The sequence below is a fragment of the Rhinolophus sinicus genome, chromosome 14 (genome assembly GCF_057876585.1).
Source record: "Rhinolophus sinicus isolate RSI-liver-muscle chromosome 14, RSI-T2T, whole genome shotgun sequence".
In the NCBI taxonomy this organism is placed as follows: domain Eukaryota; kingdom Metazoa; phylum Chordata; class Mammalia; order Chiroptera; family Rhinolophidae; genus Rhinolophus; species Rhinolophus sinicus.
The window spans coordinates 187873208-187880990 of NC_142514.1; the positions used below are offsets into that span (position 1 = coordinate 187873208).

Below are 7783 nucleotides of genomic sequence, written 5' to 3' on the forward strand. Positions count from 1 at the left end.
AGGAGACCATCTCTAGCCCTTTGACACAAACACATGGCATACATATGACAGCTGGCTTTTTTTTCTTTTCTTTTTTTTTTAATTAAAGTTTATTAGGGTGACAATTAGTAGTAAAGTTTCATAGATTTCAGGTGTTCACTTCTGTAACACATCATCTACATATCACATTGTGTGCTCACCACCCAGAGTCAGTTCTCCTTCCATCACCATATATTTGATCCCCCTTACCCTCATCTATGACCCCCCACGCCCCTTACCCTCTGGTAACCCCTAAACTATTGTCTGTGTCTATGAGTTTTTTTTTCTTCATTTGTTTGTCCTGTTCTTTTATTGTTTTCAGTTTTATATACCACATATCAGTGAAATCATATGTTTCTCGACTTTTTCTGCCTGACGTATTTCGCTCAGTATAACAATCTCAAGATCCATCCATGTTGTCACAAATGGTACTATTTCATCTTTTCTAATGGCAGAATAGTATTCCATTGTGTATATATACCATAACTTCTTTATCCATTCATGTATTCAAGGATACTTTGGTTGTTTCCATGTCTTAGCCACCGTAAATAAAGCTGCAATGAACATTGGAGCACATGTATCTCTACAGGTAAATGTTTTCAGATTTTTTGGGTAGATACCCAAGAAAGGGATTGATAGGTCATATGGTAATTCTATTCTTCTTTTTTTAAAAAAGATTTTATTGGGGAAAGGGAACGGGACTTTATTGGGGAACAGTGTGTACTTCCAGGACTGTTTTCCAAGTCAAGTTGTTGTCCTTTCAGTCTTAGTTGTGGAGGGCGCAGCTCAGCTCCCGGTCCAGTTGCCATTGCTAGTTGCGGGGGGCAGAGCCCACCATCCCTTGCAGGAGTCAAGGAATTGAACTGACAACCTTGTGGTTGAAAGTCCACTGGCCCATGTGGGAACTGAACCGGCAGCCTTCGGAGTTGGGAGCACGGAGCTCCAGCCACCTGAGCCACCGGGCCGGCCCCTGGTAATTCTACTCTTAATTTTTTGAGGAACCTCCACACTGCCTTCCATAGTGGCTGCACCAATCAATAGCTGGCTTTGAAACAGAGATGACGGAAGCTATGGGACGAACTAGATTGAGGACAATGAGCTACCGCTGAGCTTCCGGAGGGGCGGCCAGATGGCTCAGTTGGTTAGAGCACGAGCTCTCAATAACAAGGTTGTCCGTTCAATTCCCGCATGGGATGGTGGGCTGCGCCCCCTGCAACTAAGATGGAAAAGGGCGACTGGACTTGGAGCTGAGCTGCGCCCTCCACAACTAGATTGAAGGACAACAACTTGGAGCTGATGGGCCCTGGAGAAACACACTGTTCCCTAATATTCCCCAATAAAATTTATATTAACAAAAAGCTATCTCAGGCAAACACTAATTTTATAAAAAGCTGGTGTAGCTTTATCGACACCAGACAATGTAGATTTTAGGACACAACTGTTGCTGAAGATAAGAGTATTTCATGATGCCAGAGTCAATCCACCAGGGAGAAAACCATCCTAAGTTCCTGTGTGCCCAGCGACAGAGCTTGACAATCTATAAAGCATACGCTGACAAAACTAAAAGAATAAATACACGAACACGCAAATATAACTGGGAACTTGAATAAATCTTCCTGCTTTAATACATCTAACTACTGTAATCAGGAGATGCAGCAAATCAATGAGGAGATGGAAGGTCTGAGCAACAGAATTAACCAGCCTGGGCTCCTTAACGACTGTACACTGAAATCTTATGGAGTATTCCCTCTGACAGACAGGAATCAAACTAGCACTCAACAAGAGAAAGTTTTCTTGTCTTTAATTCTCGAGTGGTTTGAAAACAAAGTCATGGACTTCAAAATCACCCATGAGTCTAAGACATCACAGCGGAAATGAGAAGATATTTCGGTCTGCCTTATAGTGTAAATGTGGCCTTAAAACCCAACGGATACCGCTAAAGCAGAGCTTAGAGAAAAATCTATAGCTCCAAATACACATATTAGAAAAGGAGAACAGGTGAAAATCAACTACCTACACTTCTATCTCAAGAGCTGGAAAAAGAAAAACAAATTAAATCTGAATAAAGCAGAAGAAAGGAAATTACAAAGGAGGAGCATAAATCACTGACATTGAAATCAGATGTAAAGTAGAGAAAATGAACAAAGTCAAGTGTTTGTTCTTTGTGAGGATTAATAAAATTTACAAGCCACTAGCAATACTGGTGTAAAAAAAGAAAAAGATAAATTGTGAATAATAACAATGAAATATCCTACGCGAAATAAAAACATAATCACTAGGTATGAGAATAAATTTCCGTGAATAATTCGAAAATTTAGATGAAACAAATTTCTTGAAAAACACAACTGTACCACAGCTGGCACGAGAAGAAACAGAAGGTGTGAAAAGCCCTAATCCATGAAGGAAACTGAGCTGTAATTGAAAACCTTCCCACAAAGGAAGCAGAAGGCAATGTTTTCAAGAGGGAATCCTTCTAGAGGGATGGCTCAGCTGGTTAGAGCGAGAGCTCTTAACAACAGGGTTGCTGGTTCGATTCCCACATGGGATGGTGGGCTGTGCCCCCTGCAACTAAAGAGTTGAAAATAGCGACTGGACTTGGAGCTGAGCTGCGCCCTCCACAACTAGACTGAAGTCCAACGACTTGGGGCTGATGGGCCCTGGAGAAACACGCTGTTCCCCAGTAAAATTTTTTTTAAAAAAAAGGTTAATCCTTGGGCTGGCCTGGTGGCTCAGGCGGTTAGAGCTCCGTGCTCCTAACTCGGAAGGCTGCCGGTTCGATTCCCACATGGGCCAGTGGGCTCTCAACCACATGTTGCCCGTTCAATTCCTCGAGTCCCGCAAGGGATGGTGGGCAGCGCCCCCTGCAACTAAAATTGAACACGGCACCTTGAGCTGAGCTGCTGCTGAGCTCCTGGATGGCTCTGTTGGTTGGAGCGCATCCTCTCAACCACAAGGTTGCCGGTTCAACTCCCACAAGGGATGGTGGGCTGCGCCCCCTGCAACTAGCAATGGCAACTGGACCTGGAGTTGAGCTGCGCCCTCCACAACTAAGACTGAAAGGACAACAACTTGAAGCTGAACGGCGCCCTCCACAACTAAGATTGAAAGGACAACAACTTGGAAAACAGTCCTGGAAGTGCACACTGTTCCCCAATAAAGTCTTGTTCCCTTTCCCAATAAAACCTTTTAAAAAAAGGTTAATCCTTCCAGACATATCGTGCCAACTGTGGTGGGCAGAATGTGGACACCCAGAGGTTTCCAGAGACGTCCACAACCTAACCCTTGACTACATCCTAATCCTTGGTTACAAAGCCAATATAGCACCTTACATCGGAAAAGAGAATTTGCAGGTGTGATTTTAGTTAGGGACCTTGAAATGCGGACATGGTCCTGGATTATCCAGGTTACCCAGGTGGGCCCATTGTAATCACAAGGGTCCTTATAAGAGGGAGGCGAGACCGTCAGAGTCAGAGGAGGAGCTGTGATGACAGAAGCACAGGGTGAGTGATGCACTTTGAAGGTGGAGGAAGGGGCCAGGAGCCAAGAAACGCAGCCAGCCTCTAGAAGCTGCCAGAGGCAACAACGGCTTCCAGAAGGAACACACCTCTGCTGACAACTTGACTTTAGCCTGTGACACATATTTTGCATTTTGACCTTCAGAACTTTAAGGCACTGAATTTCTATTGTTTTAATCCACTAAATGTGCGGCAACCTTTTACAGCACCAATGGGAAACGAACACACAAATCTTCCACAAACTCTTTCCAAGAATAGGAAAAAGGTAAAGCTTCCCAATCTATTTCATGAGGTTAGCATACACTAGTACGAAATCTAGATAAAGACATAACAAGAAAGAAACGTTACATGCCAGACTATCTCATGAACATATGTAAAAACCTAACAGTGTATCAGCAAACAAAATTCAGTTGTATGAAAGGAATACATATCATGACCAAGAATGAAAGATCGACTTAACATTCAAAATGTAAGCAATGTAATTGATCAGCTTACAGAATAAAGGAGGAAAATCGTATGATCACCTCGTTAGATGGAGAAAAAGCATCTCATAAAATTCAACACACATTCATGATTTAAAAAAAAAACACCTCAGCACAATCCAGCAGATTCTTGTAAAGTTAAACTTAATCTATCACATGAACCTAGAGAAATGAAAACTTGCGTGCATACAGAAACGTGCATGGGATTGTTTATAGTGGTTTCATTCAGTCTCCAAACACTGAAAACATCCCAAATACCCTTCAGCCAGTGGCTGGGTAAACTGGTTTAAGCCTAGTTTAAACATCGGATGCTTCTCAGCAGGGAAAGGAGTGGACTGTGAATGCCGGCAGCAGCCTTGGATGAACCTCAAAGGCGATCGGAGCCTCAAACTCAGCCCCGGGATGTCCTCTGAGGAAAAACCGTGGTGATGAGCAGTGGTTACCAAGGGGCGGCAGGAGGAGGGCATCAGGGAGATTCCTGGGTGACATAGCTGGTGTGGCCTGATTACAGTGCTTGTGCATGAATCTACATGTGTAAAAATTCGCAGAACTACACGTGTTACAATTCAAAAGGGTCGATGTGCCAGGGATGTCTAGAAATCGGGTGGGAATGTAAAATGGTGCCACCACTGTGAAAAAGATTGGTGGGTCCCCAGAAGTTAAGCAAAATTTTCACATGACCCAGCAGTCCCACTTCTGGGTACATGCTGAAAAGAAGTGAAAACAGGGTCTCAAAATGAAACTCGTACACCAATATTCATAGCAACATTATTAACGGCAGCCAAGAGGTGGAAGCAGCCCCAGCGTCCATTAGTACCCGTTAGAATGGGTACACAAATGTGGTCTATCCATACAATGGAATATTATTCAGTCATTTAAAAAGAGTGAAATGGATGGACCTGGAGGACACAGTGCTCAGGGAAATGAGCCTGTCCCAACAGGACAAAGCCTGTGTGTTTCCACTTCTATGAGGTCCCTAGAATAATCAGATTCACAGAGACAGCAAGCAGTGGTGATGCCTGGGATGGGGGAGGGGGACGGGAGCAGAGTGTTAGTTTGGGTGATGGAAAGAGTTCTGAAGATGATGGTGGTGATGGCCACACAACAGCGCTTAAAATGCTGAAAATGATAACCTTTATGTTATGCATATCTTACCACAATAACAACGTCACCAAAAAAGTCAATTTTACTACATAATAATTGTAAAACTTAAAGTGATGCAGAAAATGGAAAAGAAAAACTTGAATGTGCATGCACCTCTCCTGGACTTGTTAGAATACCGTCTGGCTCAGCGACCCAGGGACCGGCTGAGAGCCATGGTGCTGGAGAAGTTGGCTAGGGCATTTATCGCAGCACTGCTGTGTGTAGAACAATTTGCAAACAAGCTGGATGTCCCTGGCTAGAAGAAGGGCACATGGTCTGTTCATACAATGGAAACCTACAGAGCAGCTGAAATGAGGGAACCACGCTCACGTGCCCTCACATAAACAGACTGGAAAGTGACAAAAAGCAATGGGAGGGAGAATGGTTGCATTGCAATACTTACGTGTCACTAGTTAAAAGCACCCAAGGGAATAGTCTCTGTTGTACGTGGGACCCAGACATGCGGTAAATCAAGAAAGACAGAACCAGGAAGATGCCGGCCATGCTGCCTCTGGACAGTGGGGCGAGGGTGGGGAACGCTCCTGGATTCCAGCTGTTGTCTTCCTAATTGGAAGCAAAAACGGAAAACACGCTGACATTGTGAGGTCTGGGAGCGCATTTGTTAGGTTGTTCCCTGTGTTTATTTGTAAGTTTTTAAATATTGTAATAAACCAGGAACAAATCATCTGAAATGTGTGATGAAAAGCATATTGAAGGATGCAGCTCATGGTACTGTTCTTAATAGCTGGAATATGGGAATAATCTAACATATAATGGAGCGTTGGTTCAAATACCATCACGCATCCATAAAATACAGACATTTCTCATCGAGCGGTGGGAATCGCAAAAGCATTTCCTTGAGAGAAAAAAAAAGTCAGACACCAAAGAATGCACACTGCACGTTCCCATTTCTACGAAGTTCAAGAATAGGCAACATTACTGATGGTGATAGATCAGAAGGTGAGGGGACAGTTGGCTGGAAAGGCTCCCGAGGGAACTCTCTGGGGTGACAGAAATGTGCTAAGTCCTCTTACAGGTGGTGACGGCATGGATGCATACACTTGTCGGAACCATCTATTCTTTCACCTGGGATATGCTTTGTATTAACTATGGCTTGATTTTTTTAAAAAGTCAGGCAGTGGGACATGGAATACCATGGATAAATGTTAACTATATGTCACTGGTGGAAACACAAAATTGCAAAGCAACAAGAAAAAGCCAACCCGCTCTTCTTTTCCATGGCAAGGACGCTTTAAAAAACGCCCGCCCTGGGCGTCCTCCCCGCGGTTGTGGGCGGGCGGCAGAGGGCGCACACGGACCGCCACCGCCGGGACCTCTGGGCTCCGACCTGCCAAACTGCCCGACGGGAAGCGCAGGTCTCTCCGGGGGGGCTGCCGGTCCCGCAAGCGGGGAGATCTGGCGGCGCCGGACTCGACCCCGGACGCGGCCTCCGCGCCTCCCTGACCCCGCGCGGGGTCCCGCTCCACCAGAGGACCCCCGTAGCCATGATCTCCTCGAGGAAACCAGGGCGCGCGGACAGCTGGGCTTGGACCTTGCCCCGCCTGGCACGGCGGCCACTGCGGAAGGCCAGGCCCCGCTGGGAAACTAACCCCTGCGCGGTGTTCCTTCCTCGCGCGGCCGACCTCTCGGACTACCGCAGCCCACTTGCCAGGCCGCCCCTGCCGCTCCACACCTGTGCAGAGAAGAGATGCTGGTCCTCCCGCAGAGCTGACCCGGTCTTGGGGCGTGAAGCTCAGGGCCCACCCGATCAGACCAGGAACCCAGGCGGCCGAGCTCTGCTGGGGGCCGAGGGAGCGGCCTGAAGCCAGGAGGGGAACTGAAGAACAAACTGGAAAGAACTGAGAGCCAGAGCTGGTATCCTCTCCAGAGGGGGTGCCTCCCTACCCCGCTGCCCCATTGTTGCAGAACCACAGGTTTTAAGGGCTCGTGTGCAGGTGAAATGGCCATTAGAGTCATGAAATACTCATGGCCTAAACATGGTCAGTCCCCTGTCCAGGCACTACCTGAGAAACCGTATGCCACAGGCACACCTCCGCAGCTTCCAGAAGGGGGCACCAGGACACCACCGCCAGCCCCCGCTTTATTGCTGCCTGCTCTGGCCTAGCTGGGAGCTGCCCAGGGCACAGCTGCCGTTCTTAGGGGCCAAGGGCACCCCCAGGCCACATGCAAGCGCTGACCACATCTGGGCTGGCAGAAAAAGCTGGAGGCACCCCTTCTGCAGGAGCCCAGTTGGACACCCCAGCCTTGCTCTCCCAATTGGACTCATCCTGGGCCTGGCAAGGGGAGCAAGTTGGGTTGGACATCCCCCCCTCAAGGTGACAGCTCTTCTATCTAACCATGATGGAGAACCTCGCTGTTCTGGGTCCTTCCTCACCAGCTCCCTCCGGGGCTCAGCCTGAATCCTCCTGCCCACTCCCAGGGCCCAGCTTCCCCCACTTTTCAGACATGGAGTGAGCCAATGCAGTAAGGCCCCACCACACCCCACACCACTGATGACCTGGCCAGCATCCTCGCTGGGCATCACCGAGCTCAGGGTCCTTCTCAGCCACCACCTCTCTTCTCAGCAGGCCCTCCCTCCTTGGGGCCCAGCCTGGGACCAGGAAG

The 7783-nt window shown here is 47.5% G+C and overlaps 1 pseudogene across 1 annotated transcript in view; it reads right to left on the reverse strand.

The window, feature by feature from the left end:
- The window catches only part of LOC109436288 (uncharacterized), a 72649-nt pseudogene that overhangs the window by 63255 nt on the left and 1611 nt on the right, over positions 1–7783 (reverse strand). Inside the window, exon 2 of the transcript XR_002136079.3 lies at positions 5562–5722. The product of XR_002136079.3 is annotated as an uncharacterized LOC109436288 (transcript). The remainder of the gene's footprint in view (positions 1–5561; positions 5723–7783) is intronic.